Raw genomic sequence first — 15,942 nt, 5'->3', positions numbered from 1 at the left:
TCTGGAAAGTAGGATCCCCAGAATCCACTCAGGTCTGTTTCAGGAGCTGTGTGTCCCAATAAAATTTCCAATCATTAATCTCCACTGTTCCTTAGAAGTCTTTCTTTCATTTTAGAGAACATGAACTTGGCATATCAGATATCTTTCTGAATTTTCAGGAAACCATTATTAAATCTGTTTGTACAGAATTAGGAGGAAGTTCTGCCCAAAACAACTGATGAGATAAATTTCTTTTTCTTAAGTCAGGAGAAGTGGTTGAAGCAATAATCAGATAACAACCAAGAAGATAGGTGATCTGATGGTCACTGGCAGCCAAGGCATTTACCAAAAAGGCTGTAAATTGGCCCTGAATCAAGGCTGGCTGTTTTCTGATGCTGTTGACCTCAACCAGGAACCTAAAGTGGTAACTTTCTACGGTCTGTTGGCCATTTCAGAATTTTAGAAATAAAATGGTCAATTCATTAGAAAGAAACAACCCACCACTACCATGATCCTGCCCCAAGGAGAAGAAGCCATGCCTCTTGGTGAGCCCTACTGTCACAGGCCTAGAGGAGAAGAAACTGTGCCTCCTGATGAGCCAGTCAAAATGCCAGCCTGCAGGAGAGAAAGTCACACCTCCAGGGTTCCCCTGCCATCTAGGAGACATCCATGAGCAACCACCCTGCACCTCTCCATCACCCCAGAAACCTTGGGTGACTGGAACCCAAGTGCCTGACTCAATCTCCTGCACAGTGGTTTGGGTCGCCGATGCAGGAAACCCCCAGAGCTCAGCAACCGGCTGCTTCAGGGTAATGCAGGAAAATGTCAAGACAAAGGAGCAGGGTGCAACCTCACTCCTACAGAACATGCAGAGGAAGACCGGAAGACCTAGACACAAAAGGAATTAGAAGTCACACACCTGAAATATCTGAAATGATAGCAGCTGAAGAGACAAATTAGTGCCTATATTATTTAATTAATTTTCATGCCTATAGAGACATAGACCTAGAGAAGATAGATGTCGCACACTTGAGATTTCTGAGATGATGGAAACGAAATAAAGAAACAACTTAGAGCTTGTGCTGGGTGGTCGACTTTGCATGCCTGTGTCTGGTGGTCTGAGCATCTACTTAGAAGTTAACAAGGTATATTACAGTAACTCTGGGTGATTTCCTACTGTTTTGCTTTTGAAATCGAATATCATTCCCATTGTTTTGTTTTGTTTTATTCTCTTTTTAAAAAAAGACTGTAGGAAAAGGCATTTGGTTCCCTCCATGGGAGTCCCTTTTATGGGTCTCCCCAAACAGTTGGAAGACCATGGAGGATGTCAATTTAAAAATATATGAGCAAGTGGAGTCTTGTGCATTATAATTTGAGATGCATTCACATCATTAACAGGTGGATGGTGTGAGCATGAAAGAAAGCAAAGACAAAGGAAAGAATTTGCCTAAACTCACAAAGCAAGGTGTTTAATGATGGACTGATCATCTAGACCTGCTATTTGTGGTTTTCTTTTCTTTTGTTTTTGGCTAAATTAAAGGCCCATCTTTAAAAAAAAAAAACCCTATCTTTGCAACTTTTCATTGGAAACTTTCAAGTCTTATTGGAGAAGTATATATTGAAGAAACTCAAATACAAATAAAAAGCAAAATAAAGGTAAATAATAGAAAACAGAGATAGATCCTTTGCAAATGGGAAGGGGAGAGGAGGGAAAAAACAAGGGATAAGGTCATAAAAAGAATAAAGGAGTGTCATTCGCATGTATGTAATCATCTCCCCACAATGAATGTAATTATCACATATCATAAACGTATACTAACAACAACAAAAAAAGAGTAGGTTAAGAGAATGTAATTGAGGGGTGGGGTGTGATGGTACAAGTCTGCATTGCCAGCTACTTGGGAGCCCAACACAGCAAGACAAATTTGAGCTCAGCCTAGGCAACAGAATGGAACTCTGGCAAGAAGACAATAAAAGTAGAAAATTTAATTGAAGAAGAGATTGAAGAAGCCATTTTTTATCTAAAGGGAACGTGAAACTTTTGAAATTTGAAAAAATAGTGCCAGGAAAAGTTGGTTTATTGTAGTACCCATTTGAGGTCTCCTGACATAGGTGTGGGAGTTGTAAAGAGGAGATTTATGGCGGAAATAAAACTAGTTTAATATACACCATAAAGTGAGAGGACATATAAATGGATTACCAGGCAAAAGCGGATCAGATGACAAAGCCAAATTAATGAGTAAGTGTAGGAGACAAAGCTGTTCAGAGAAAGAAAATTAAAAAATTAGATATAAGGAAATTTAGATTGTCATTTCACAGACTGTTAAGAAACTTTTAATGAAATTTCCCCATAAATGTCAACTATTAGTTAAAATGAATTGAGTCACCTGACATTTTACTATCCATAAAAAACTCCATGTTTATATATACTTAGAAATATAATTTGGTATTACAATTTTTCTAACAACTTTCTTCACGATATACTATGTTATAAAAAATTACTTGGGGGGGAATATTGGGGATTGAGCTCAGGGCCTCACACGTGCTAGGCAAATGCTGTATCACCGAGTTACATCCCTAGCCCACACTGAAAAACAGTTTTATTTCAGTAACCACAGATGTAGCCATCAGCCGATTAGTATTCTGTTATTCCAAAACAGTCTGCTGGGGATGCAATCCTAGGAGTGGAACTACTGGATCAGAGGATGCAAACACTTACTCCTTGGATCTATTTTACAAATTCCCATATAAGAAAGTTATCCCAGTACATTATTACCAAAAGGGCATGAAAGCATTGTTTTACCTCATCTTTGTAAATACTGAATTGCTGTTTTATTTTATTTTGGTACCAGAAAGCAAACCCAGGATCTTGCACTGCCAGGGAGGTGCTGTATCACTGAGCTATATCCCCAGCTCTGAATTGCTTATTTTTAAACACTTTACCACATCAGAACCAGGGATTTATCTCCGTGGCCTAAGTGTCTGCCTGGCAAGAACAAGGTCAGAAGTTCAAACCCTGATACGAAAAAAACCTTTATCAAATCTGGTAACAAACAAAAGTGCTCTTTGTTATTTGTTTTTCATTTTTTTGTTAGTGGCAATAGTCATATTAAAATACTTATATAGATCTATTATTATATATACTTATGTACACACATATATTTCTTCTTTTTATCACTTTTTCCTTATTGGCTTATAAAATCTTATGTATATTAGAGATATTTCTCTGTCATGTTGTTTCAAGCACTATTCTTAGTTCGACACTCTTCTAAACCTTATTTGTGCTGATTTATCTCTGTTTTTAGACATATTAAGATTTTTTCTTCTTTTATGTAATTAAATTTTATATTTGGCTTTTGTTCCTAACAGTTCTATTAGAATCTGCCTTTAGCTTGTCTTTCCCTTTTGGGATTTCGAAGCACTGGAATACGACATATCTAAAGCCTTTCTAGCACCAAAGGTTTCTTTACCGCACTTACTTGTTGGTTCTGTATGTAGATACCAATCAAAATCTGAGTGATAACTCTGAACTACTGAAGTAACTAACCCTGAAGCCTGTCTCACCTCCGGATTGCCTCATTTTATGAGCCAAGGCACGATTTTATAGTCAAGTTTGATTAATTCAAATTTTGAATCTGACTCATGTACTGGGAATTTAAGGAGTAAGGAGGGATGAGATAGCATCACAGGTACTGGCTCAGCCTTGCCAGAGTAGAGGAAACCTGCGTTAACTGTGGGTACTGCAAGGGATTCTAGATCACACTGGTGGGGGCTGAGCATAGGCATTTAGTTAGCTCTTTCCCTGCCGAGTTCTTCTGACAACAGAGACTAGAAAAAAAATGTCACCAGCTTATGGGGTTATAATTGAACTTTGGCATATGGGAACATGAAAGCGTGTTGGATAGAGATCATGGAATGAGGTAATGGCTCTTGTGTCCAGGGGGAGCTCGTGGTCGGGGAGAGACCTCAGGCCCAGCCATCAGTGTGAAGAAATGAAGCACGGGGGCAAAGAAAAAGGGCGCGACAAGATCTGTCAGTGACCCGCATCCTGGGCATCTGCTTCACTCTGCCCAGCAAGACCTGGAAGCCTTTTCCAGAGAAACTGAACAAGCGACGTTGAAAGAGTTAAGCCAGCCGGTGCTTGTTCCCTGAGTATGAATCTCCTGTTGCTGCGTGTAGAGACTTCTGTCTGGCTACAACACAGGTTTCACTTTCATATCTGTACTTGCACTCACATGTAGGTAAGTCTCCAAAGGTCTTTTACTCATGGCTGAAACCCAGCAGGAAAACAGATCAGCCTATTCTGATTCATTTATGTGGCTGGTTCCTTATAGCCCAGTATGTAGCAACTAAAGAAAGTGTAGGTCTGTGTTTGGCATTGGGCAGTGGTCTCATTGGGGTGGCACTGAGACCCATTCTGAGTGGGGGTAACAAGGAATCAAGTACGTACCCTTAAAACTTTTAAAAATCTATTTGAAGTTTTTTTTTTTATAGCTTCTAGCATCCTCTGTTTTTCCTTCTGCATGACAATAGGAGCTCAGGATTTTTATGTCCATGGGAATGGAGAAGCACCCTGTGAGATCCAATGAATTTTGAGGTTTTATGCTTCCTTCTGACACTTGAATGAAATTGCAGAGTATTTTGTGAAATAAAAGTCTTTCCTCACTCTTATGAAAAACCAGTTAACTTTCTTTGAGTTTATGTGTTACTTAGTTTTCTACTATGGTTATGTCTCTTGCATTTTCTCTTCAACTTTTTTCTTCTAGGAAACATTGGTAGACTAATTGGGCACAAAACCTAGTCTTTGTTTTAAACATTTTAGGAGGCTAGCTTTGGACTCACCTGGAATGTTGTAGAAATGCAAATATTTGGTCCTCAGCTATTGAATCATGTAAGGCAAGTGAGGACCAAGGAAAAAGTGGCTAAGACTTTTAGATGATATCAATGCCCACTCAGATTGAGTCACTGTTGTCACACCTACCAATGACAGTCTCGGTTGGCTTGAAATCTGGAGAGCCCTAACTTTTTTTTTTTTTTTTTTTATTTAAGAGGAAAAAGAGAAAAAACACAATACAAACCAAAGCGGCGTAAGGGTACACGCAATACAGAACTACAAAAACAAAACAAAACAAAACAAAAAAACATAACAGTAAGAAATCACCTGCTAGTAGATTACACACTATCTTCTTGAAAATAGTTCCTCAAATCACAGTATCAAAGAACACAAGGTGGACATTCAAACAGGGAGACTGCAAACAGCTGTGTTCAATGTTCCAAAAACATTGATAAAGTCAGCTATTTAACACCCCCAAACACACTTGCTGTTATATCCGTTAGAGCTCTTTTTCTTTTTTTTTTCCCTCTCTTTTTTACAACAAAATTTACACATCTTGGATTTTATTACTCCTTAGTGCTTATTACTTTCTTTGGGGGGGGGAAGAATACAGTCAAATATGGCAAAACAAAGCTGTCAGTCAATACCAAGGATAAACATAGCACATGGTGTAGAACAGAGTACAAGTTTATCAACAATGGTTATCAACGTTGTCCCTTGTTTCCTTAAAAAGAATTGTCTATCTCATTAGATATTATAAAGTTGGACAAAACAGTAGAGAACGAGACCAATAAAACTTAGGCATTGTAAACATTACAGGACTTCCAAAGAAGACAATAGTCAAACCAGAATGGGTATCTTAGTGAATCTTATTGTCTTCAAAGTAGTTGCCTATGTCTTCAAACTTGATACTATCATATAGACTGTAACAGAGTCTAACCAGTCAAAACAAGATCGTGGGAGTACTACAGGACTTCAAAACAAGTTAATAGGAAATCAAAAAGAGTTACTATTTATATATCCTAATTTTTTTTAATTTTTTCTTTAACTAGACAAACATAAGAAATGACTAAATAATTTTTTTTCAAACAATAAGGGGGAGATTGAGATAAAACAGGACATAACAATATAACAATAGAGGTCACAGCATGACTGTTTCAACAACCTAGTACTTCACCACCTTATAACCTGACTTACTAGTAGTTACCATAGTGTCTTTTTCCTTGAAATATTTGGATAAAACTTCATATACTCTAGCTTCAAATATTTTCATATCAAGAAGCCCAGAATAAAGCCTTTCTAATTAATGAGTGAAAACTTTATAAGGCTTCAAGGCCACCTAATGGGGAATTATGATTACCACATATTTTTATATATTTGAATCATTATTTACATTAGGGAAACTATTCGGTATTCACACATGCGAGATTGATTTATTTCACTAATGAGTATGGTCTCAAGCTGCGCCCATTTATTGATAAATATCTCAATGTGATCCTTCTTTATAGCTGAATAATATTCCATTGTATAGAAATACCACAACTTTTTTATCCATTCCTCAGTTGATGGGCACTTGGGTTGTTTCCAAGATCTGGCGATTACAAATTGTGCTGCTATAAACATAGGTGCACATATATCACTGTGGTATGATGCTTTCAGTTCTTCTGGGAATATGCCTAGAAGTGGAATAGCTGGAATAAATGGGATTTCCAGTCCCAACTTTTTGAGAAATCTCCAGACAGATCTCCACAAAGGCTGTACCAGTCTACACTCCCACCAGCAGTGCAGGAGAGTTCCTTTTTCCCCACAGCCTCTCCAGCATTTGTTGTCGGTTTTCTTGATCCTGGCCATTCTTTCAGGAGTGAGATGGTATCTCAGTGTGGTTTTAATTTGCATTTCTCTAATGACCAATGATGATGAGCATTTTTTCATGTATTTATTTGCCATTTGCATTTCTTCATCTGAGAATTGCATATTCATCTCAGATGCCCATTTTTGGATTGGATCTTTGAATTTCGGAGGTCTGAGTTTCTTTAATTCTTTATATGTTTTAGACAAGAGGCCCTTGTCTGAGAGAGAGTTCACTAAAATCTTTTCCCAGTTTGTGGGTTTTCTTTTCACTATGCTGGATATTTCTTTTGACATGCAGAAACTTTTTAATAAGAAGTGGTCCCAGTTATTGATTCTGGGAAGTATTTCCCGTGCGGTTTGAGTCCTGTTCATGAATTCTTTACCTACTCCTATGTCTCCAAGGTTTCTACCTATTTTGTCTTCCAATAGATTTAGTGTTTCTGTTTTAATATTCAGATCTTTGACCCATTTAGATTTTAATTTAGTACATGGTGATAGACATGGGTCTAGCTTTAGTTTTCGGCAAATGGAGAGCCAGTTTTTCCAGCACCATTTATTAAAGAGACTGTCGTTCTTCCAGTGAACCTGCTTGGCTCCTTTATCAAAAATAAGGTGGTTGAGTGTGTTCGTAGTTGTGATTGTATCTTCTAATCTATTCCATTGATCTTCAGCTCTGTTTTGATTCCAATACCATGTTGATTTTACTACTGTTGCTTTGTAGTATAACTTCAAGTCAGGGATTGTGATGCCTCCTGCTTTGTCTTTGCTGCTTATAATTGCCTTTGTGATTCTAGGTCTCTTCTGGTTCCAGATGAAATTTAGGAGTGATTTCTCTAGATCTATAAGGTATTTTGATGGTATTTCTATTGGGATTGCATTGAATCTGTATAACAGTTTTGGGAGAATGGCCATTTTCACAATGTTTGTTCTTCCTATCCATGAGCAAGGGATGTCTTTCCATTTTCTGAGATCATCTTCAATTTCCTTTTTCAGTGTATTATAATTTTCACTGTACAAGTCTTTCACTTCTTTCGTAAGAGTAATTCCTAAATATTTCATTTTTTTGCTTGCTAATGTGAATAGTCCAGTTTCTCTTATTTCCCTCTCTGTAATTTTGTTGTTCGTGTATAGGAATGCTATTGATTTCTGAGTATTGATTTTGTATCCAGCCACATTACTGAATTTATTTATTGTATCTAAGAGTCTTTCAATGGAGTTTAGGGGGTCTTCTATGTAGAGTATCATGTCATCTGCAAACAATGATAATTTAACTTCTTCTTTTCCTATCTTTACCCCTTTTATTTCTCTTTCTTGCCTAATTGCTCTGGCTAGTACTTCCAGTACTATATTAAATAGGAGTGGTGATAAAGGACATCCTTGTCTTGTACCCGATTTTAAAGTAAAGGCTTTCAATTTTTGGCCATTTAGTATGATGCTGGCTGTTGGTTTGTCATAAATGGCCTTTATTATATTGAGGTAAAGACCATTTATTCCAATTTTCTGTAAAGTTCTTATCATGAATAAGTGTTGGACCTTATCGAAGGCTTTTTCTGCATCTATAGAGATGATCATGTGATTCTTATTTTTGGCTTTATTGATATGGTGGATTACATTTATTGATTTGCGTATGTTGAACCATCCTTGCATTCCTGGGATGAATCCCACTTGGTCATGGTGTATAATCTTCTTGATGATTTGCTGGATCCTATTTGCCAATATTTTATTGAGGATTTTTGCATCTGTGTTCATTAGGGAGATCGGTCTATAGTTCTCTTTTATAGTTGGGTCTTTCTCAGGTTTTGGTACTAGAGTAATATTTGCTTCCAGGAATGACTTAGGAAGGATTGCTTCCCTTTCAATTTCATTGAATAGTTTGAGGAGTGTCGGCATTAGGTCTTCTTTATATTTCTTGTAGAATTCTGCAGTGAATCCATCTGGGCCTGGGCTCTTCTTGATGGGCAAGGACCCAATTACATTTTCAATTTCATTAGCAGAGATTGGGTTATTCAACAGTTTTATATCCTCTTGATCTAGCTTTGGTACTTCATATGCTTCTAAGAATCTGTCTATTTCTTCTGTGTTATCAAACTTTTGAGAGTAGAGGTTTTCGAAATAGGTGTTGATGATCCTCTGTATTTCTATTGGGTCTGTAGTGATTTCTCCTTTTTCATTTCTTATTGCATGAATTTGAGCTTTTTCTTTCCTTTTTTTAATAAGGTTGGCTAGGGGCTTATCGATTTTATTTATTCTTTCAAAGAACCAACTCTTTGATTCGTTGATTCTTTGGATTGTTTTCTTAGTCTCTATTGCATTGATTTCTGCTCTGATTTTTATATTTTCCTCTCTTCTTTTGGCTTTGGGCTTGACTTGCTCTTCTTTTTCTAGCTGTTTGAGGTGTAGCATCAAGTTATTTATTTGTATTCGTTCTGTTTTCCTGATGTGGGAACTCAGTGCAATAAATTTTCCTCTCAGAACGGCTTTCATTGCATCCCACAGATTCCGGTAAGTTGTATCTGCATTTTCATTTTCTTTTAGGTATTGTTTAATTTCTTCTTTAATTTCTTCTGTGACCCACTGATTACTCAAGAGTGTGTTATTTAGTTTCCATGTGTTTGCGGAATTTTTGCAGTATCCTTTGTCATTAATTTCTAATTTTAGAGCGCTATGATCCGATAATATGCAAGGGATGATTTCAACTCTTTTGCATTTGCTTAAATATGTTCTGTGAGCTAATATATGGTCTATTTTAGAAAATGATCCATGTACTGCTGAGAAGAATGTGTATTCTGATGTTGTTGGGTGGAACATTCTGTATATGTCTATCAAACCCATTTGTTCACAGGTGTGATTCAGTTCTGTTATTTCTTTGCTCATTTTCTGTCTGGTTGATCTGTGCCTTGGTGTCAGTGGTGTATTAAGGTCTCCTGTTACAATTGTGTTACTGATAATTTGAGTTTTCATTTCTGTTAATAATTGTTTTATATAACTGGGTGCTCTGGAGTTTGGTGCGTATATATTTAAGATAGTTATCTCTTCCTCTTGGAGTTTTCCCCTTACGAGTATGTAGTGACCTTCTTTGTCCTTTATGGTCATTGTTGGTTTAAAGTTCACGTTGTCTGCAAACAGAATGGCTACTCCTGCCTTTTTTTGGATTCCTGCTGCATGAAGAATTGTTTTCCATCCTTTGACTTTCAGTCTGTGAGTATCTTTCTGGGTTAGATGGGTTTCCTGTAAACAGCATATGGTTGGATTTTGTTTCTTGATCCATTCTGCTAGTCTGTTTCTTTTGATTGGTGCATTGAGACCATTTACATTAATGGTTATTACTGTTAAATGCTGGTTAATTGTAGGAATGTTATCTCTCTGCTGTTGCATCTTTATCTTTCGGTTCTGTTTAATTATTTGCTTTGCTTAGTGCTTTTTTCCTTTGTGTATCTAAACTGTCTTTCAATATTTTTTGCAGGGTTGGTTTGGTGTTCATGAAGTTCTTCAGCTGTTCTTTGTCATGGAAGTATCGTATTGCACCATCTATTTTGAATGATAGTTTTGCAGGATATATCAGTCTTGGTTGGAAATCATTTTGCTTTAGGATCTGGAATACTTCACTCCATGCTCTTCTTGACTTTATCGTTTGTGCTGAGAAGTCTGCTGTGATTCTGATAGGTTTTCCTTTATAAGTGATCTGTCTTTTCTCTCTGACAGCTTTTAATAATCTATTCTTGTGTTGGATTTCTGGGATGGTGATTATTATATGTCTGGGTGTAGTTTTATTTTGGTTATGACTGTTTGGAGTTCTATATGCTTCACTGATCCTGATGTCAGTTTCTGATCTCATGCTTGGGAAATTTTCAGCTATTACTTCTCTAAATATCCTCCTGACATCCTTCATGTTGTCTCCCTCTCTTTCATTAATCCCTATCATTCTTATGTTATTCTTCTTTGCATCGTCTTGCAGTTGTTGAATTGTTGTTTCCTGGTTCCTTGTTATTTTCAAAAGATCTTTCCTTTCCTGTTCACTAGCTGCAATCCTGTCTTCAAGGTCTGAAATTCTATCTTCACTTTCATTAAGGCGGTTTTTACAACTTTCAGTGGAGTTTTTTATTTCCTGTATATCTCTGTGCATCTGCATTATGTATTCTGTTTGTTTCTTATATTGCTCGTCTAGGGATTCTATCTTTTTGTTTAGTTCCTCCAATTTTTTTATCTGTGTTTTCTTTAGATATATTTAGAATCTCTTTCATTTCTTTTATCATTTCTTCTTTTATCTGGGAGATTATTTCGAGTTTGAATTTCTTTAAAGCTTCCTGGAGTTGCTTGTCAATTTCAGTGGCTATTGTGTCCGATATATGAGGTGGATGGGATATATTTTCTTCTATATACATCGCTCCTAGGGTTTCTTGAGATGGGCTGGAGGTTTGAGGTTGTAATTTGGTCTTTCGTTTTGTCATTTTCCTATATTTCTGTGTTTCAAGTGTTATTTGAAAGCTTCCTCAGGATCTGTTGAAAATCCCCTTCTATGTTTGGAGCTACTGAGACTCTGGCGCCGCGCTACCCCAAGCCATTAGGCCTACAGAACCAGTGGCCCTCCTCTGCCTGCTCAGAACTCTGCAGTTTCAGACAAGCTGGGCCTCAGGGACACTGTGCGCCCACCTGCCCCTTGGAAGCTCCACAGTTCTTCAATCACAGCCGGGTTAGGGTACTCACCACAGGCCACAGTGCTTCAGGAACCTGTGGACCCTCCCTGGTTGCAGAGATATCCACAGTCCTCCAGACACATGGAGAGGCCGATGCAGGCACCCCAGATCTGCCCAGCTCCTCCTCTGCAGACCTATGGCCAGGCGCAGCAGCTAAACAGGCTGGGTTAGGCTGGTAGTGTGGGCCAGCCCACCTATGGGGAGCTCAGCAGGTCTCCAAGTGAAGCCGGGGATGGGGAGGCTGATGTGGAAGCCTCAAACCCACCTCTCTCCTTCACTGCACCTGGAAGCCTGAGGGAACTCCAGCAGTCTGGGTGCAGATATCCAGAGTCCTCCAGACACGCAGAGAGGCCGGTGAGGGCACCCCAGATCTGCCCAGCTCCTCCTCTGCAGGCCTGTGGCCAGGCGCAGCAGCTAAACAGGCTGGGCTAGGCTGGTAGTGTGGGCCAGCCCACCTATGGGGAGCTCAGCAGGTCTCCAAGTGAAGCCGGGAATGGGGAGGCTGATGTGGAAGCCTCAAACCCACCTCTCTCCTTCACTGCACCTGGAAGCCTGAGGGAACTCCAGCAGTCTGGGCGCAGAAATCCAGAGTCCTCCAGACACGCAGAGAGGCCAGTGAGGGCACCCCAGATCTGCCCAGCTCCTCCTCTGCAGACCTATGGCCAGGCGCGGCAGCTAAACAGGCTGGGCTAGGCTGGTAGTGTGGGCCAGCCCACCTATCGGGAGCTCAGCAGGTCTCCAAATGAAGCCGGGAATGGGGAGGCTGATGTGGAAGCCTTAAACCCACCTCTCTCCTTCACTGCACCTGGAAGCCTGAGGGAACTCCAGCAGTCTGGGCGCAGATATCCAGAGTCCTCCAGACACGCAGAGAGGCCGGTGAGGGCACCCCAGATCTGCCCAGCTCCTCCTCTGCAGACCAATCGAGAGCCCTAACTTTTGAGAGAGTTTTGCTTGGCTTACCTAACCGAGCACTGATGAGCTCTAATGCAATTTATAGTAGGAACTAGTGCTTTTAGCTTGGGATTCCATGTCCTTCTGAAAACTCTAGAGGGTTTCAAAAATATATATGTCCTTCTCCCTTCTCTGAGAAGGAGGCAGGAAAATACAGAAATATGAAAATGAATCAAAATAAGATATGGAGAATGTTTTATACTTTAACAACAAAGTATCAGTAAATCTCAAAAAGTTCTGCAAAGCTAGCTGGACATGATGGTTTCCGCCTGTAATCCCAGCACTCAGAAGGATGGGGCAGGAGGATTGTTGCAAATTCAACGCCAGCCTGGGCTACAAAATGAGCTCAAGGCAATCCCAAACTACATAGCAAGACTCAAAAAACCACACTCACACACAAATTTCTACAAGGTGCTTGACCTAGAGGTGGACTGCATGAAGACTCTAAATAACATGGCAAAAGTGACTCCATCTTTGTTTTAGGACTCCATTTTAGTTTGTAGCTAAGCTTTGGATGAACTCACTCCTCAAAACCTCCTCCCTGGTAGCCATAAAACCATAAGGGAGAAATAGATAGTTACAGCAAACAGTGGCCAAGCTGAACATTGACTGCATCCCATGTGGCAATCAGATCAGATATGTGGAAAGATCTTATGAAATCCTTGTAAAATTCCAAAGTGAAGTAATGTGCCTGCTATGTTTACTGGGGAAATGTATCAAAATGTATCAAAATCCCTGAGTACAAAGGTTTGAGGTTGGGGTCTTCTGCCAGCTAATCAAGCTCACTTGTATCTGTTCTCAGCCTCCATGAGTGCCTCTCGTGATTCATCCCTAGCATAAATCCATAGGACAAAAAGTGTGTGAAAAACTAAGAGAAAGTCAGCAGTGAACCAGAATTTGGTCATGACTTTCCATTGTTTGTATATAAATGTCTTTTCAACAAAATGTTATGCATTTTCCTGTCTCTGAAGAAAATTAATGAAGTAGGTTAAATAATCTCTTAAATTTAATGGAGCTGTACTTTCCTTTCCTTTCCTTTTTCTTTTTTTCTTGTCCTTTTTTCTTTCTTTGAGACAGAGTTTCACTACATAGTTCAGGCTGGACTTGAACTCACTTTGCAGCCCAGGCTAGCTTTGAACTTGCAGTAATCCTTCTGCCTCAGCTTTCCAAGTGCTTGGATTACAGGCATGAGCCACTACACCCAGCCTGGAGTTCCAGTTTTCATTGGTTTATCTACATAAACACAAGTAATTTGCTAAGCTGAGGGAAAAACATACAGACATTTGGTTCTGAGTGAAATTAATGGTTGCCCTTTCAGGATGGCAGGATCAAAGGCAGGCAGGTGAGGAAGAGGGGCTGCTAATGCTGAGGACTTTAGAACAGAGTATGAAGGATTTTTTTACTTGAAAATTAAGCACGGTCATTTTTCTCATCATAGGAAATCTTGGATAAGTACATATGATTTGATGATTTGGTTTTAAATAAATTATGTGTTTTCTTCCTGAATTCATCACAGTTTTAGAGTTACTGCTACTATATTTTTTCTAGTTTGTAAAATGTTTTAATTAGAGCTTTCTAAGTGCCTTCCATTGTTTTTTGTTTCAGTTAAGTTGAACAACTAAAACAATACTTTCAAAAAGTTTTGATTTTGTTACTTGGATCAGAACTACAAGTAATTTCCCTAGTTAGGTTAAAATCACATATTCTCTATCTGGAAAAATGTTTTCAAATTGCATATCTCACAAAATTTTAATATTGTATAGAATTTGTTTTTCTGTAATATCTTAGCTTCCACTGAATTTTAATATCCTTACATACTTGTTAACTTCAAGAACTTGCGGGGAGATGGGTGTGGGAGCACTTATCTGTCATCTCAGTTCTTGAGAGCCTGAGGCAGGAGATAATTCAAATCCAGCCAGAATTATCATAGTGACACCTTGTCTCAAAATTAAAAAAAAAAAAAAAAAAACCTTTGGGTAATATTTCATTGAGATAATGCATACTTTTTTGGATGTACTAGCAAATCATTTTAAATGAATTTGTGCTTTTTATTTTATATGTGATTTATGTATTATTCTCAAATAAGAGAATGAATTGTGTGTACAAACACCTTTAACTCTTACTATGTGCATGTTCATTTTTACTGCTTCCAGAATTTAAGTCATTATGGTCAATCAGAAAATGTATAGAATGTGGCATAAGCACCTACCTGGTAAATGCAAGGTCTTGAGTTCAATTCTTGATACAAAAAAAAAAAAAAGAAAGAAAGAAAAAAAGAAAATGTGCACGGGACAGTTGAGAGGCTGAGACAGGATGATTGCACAATTGCTGTGACTTTGAGGCTACCCTGGGCTACATAGCGGTTCAAGGCCAGCCTGAACTACACAGTGAGATTGTTTCTCAAAACGTCAAAAACAAATAACAGCGATAACACCTCAAGAAAAAAGAAACGAAAAAAAGGGCATGCAAGAAAGTTAATGTTTTTTTCTTTCCAAAGGAAAAAAGAAATAGTATTTTTTCTAATTGTTTAATTGTATGGTTTTGCCAGAATATAAAAGTAGATTTGAAAGTGTAAGTTCAAGACTTTGAGTTGCAGGGTATAGTTCTTTAAGAATTACAGGATAATTGTAGACAATTGGGGCAGGGAAAATAAGCTTTATTTGCTGCAGTATGATACCTATGAGTAATGAGTGTGAGGAAAGAAATATTTACACTGTAGACATATTATAGTTGGCTTTGCCTATTGAAACTTTCTCTTAAGTAGATCACGCTGATTAAATGTAAAAGTTGCTTCTAATAAAACCTTTCCTTTTTATGACATGTAGTTATTTATATTGGTTCAATAAGTGTGCCTTCTCTTCTATGTGAATATAATCAGGGAAAATTTCTAACATTACTGTATACAAATTCCACTTAATTAGACAAAAATTTCTACCAATAAAAGTAAGCTCTGTGTTTTGCAGGCAGAAGTAATGTGCATAAATCCTTCGAGGGATTTAACCCAGTACTTGCTCTATGACTATGTAACCAGATCCTTTCTAGCTCTCATTCTTGCTTTGAAACAACGAAGATTGAAGCCAACAAAGCAGCAAACAGGAAGCTGTGGGGAATGGTCAAGGGCGCGGTTATCAGAAAGAATAAAAAAAAGTTCTCTGCTAGTCAGAGAGGGGTGTCCATAAGGCGGACACCATGGAAGTCCAGACTTGAGGTCTTTTACCCAGCTTTTGCGGGAGTGTAAGACGGGAAGCAGGGTGCTCCTGGTTTCTGGTAGACCTTAGATGTCCAGAGTGTAACTGCTTTGTTTGCATTGTCTTCCTGCAGAGTTTGGTTAAGGACCTATTCTTTGTCTCCTGCATTTCGTTAGGCCCAGATGGCTCCTGTTGCTAAGTTGCTTAGGCCCCTACCTTCAGTTCACTTAGATTACTGACTATTCAAGACCTAACTTCCCCTATCTCCTGGCTTCAACTAGATATTCTCCACCTTAGAAGTGAGAAGAAATGTTACTTCTTGGCAGGAAAGTGACACTGAGAAATTTGGGTATCTTTTCAAAAAAGGACCTCCTTCAAATGTAAATGCTGTAGGTAAAATCAGGTGGAGGTGAATTGGACTGCTTGGTCTGCTCTTAAATGAGTT

General features: G+C 38.5%; 1 non-coding gene across 1 annotated transcript; it reads left to right on the top strand.

The window, feature by feature from the left end:
• The first annotated feature begins 340 nt into the window (after positions 1–340).
• LOC111757000 (small nucleolar RNA SNORA2/SNORA34 family) lies at positions 341–477 on the top strand. Its single transcript, XR_002791386.1, has one exon. It is a non-coding gene; the product is annotated as a small nucleolar RNA SNORA2/SNORA34 family (small nucleolar RNA).
• The last annotated feature ends 15,465 nt before the right edge of the window (positions 478–15,942 follow it).

The sequence above is a fragment of the Cavia porcellus genome, unplaced genomic scaffold (genome assembly GCF_034190915.1).
Source record: "Cavia porcellus strain 051 isolate PalLab524CR breed Dunkin Hartley unplaced genomic scaffold, mCavPor4.1 scaffold_11, whole genome shotgun sequence".
NCBI lineage: Eukaryota > Metazoa > Chordata > Mammalia > Rodentia > Caviidae > Cavia > Cavia porcellus.
The sequence above is the reverse complement of the archived record's forward strand: the minus strand, read 5'-3'. Positions and strand labels throughout refer to the sequence as shown.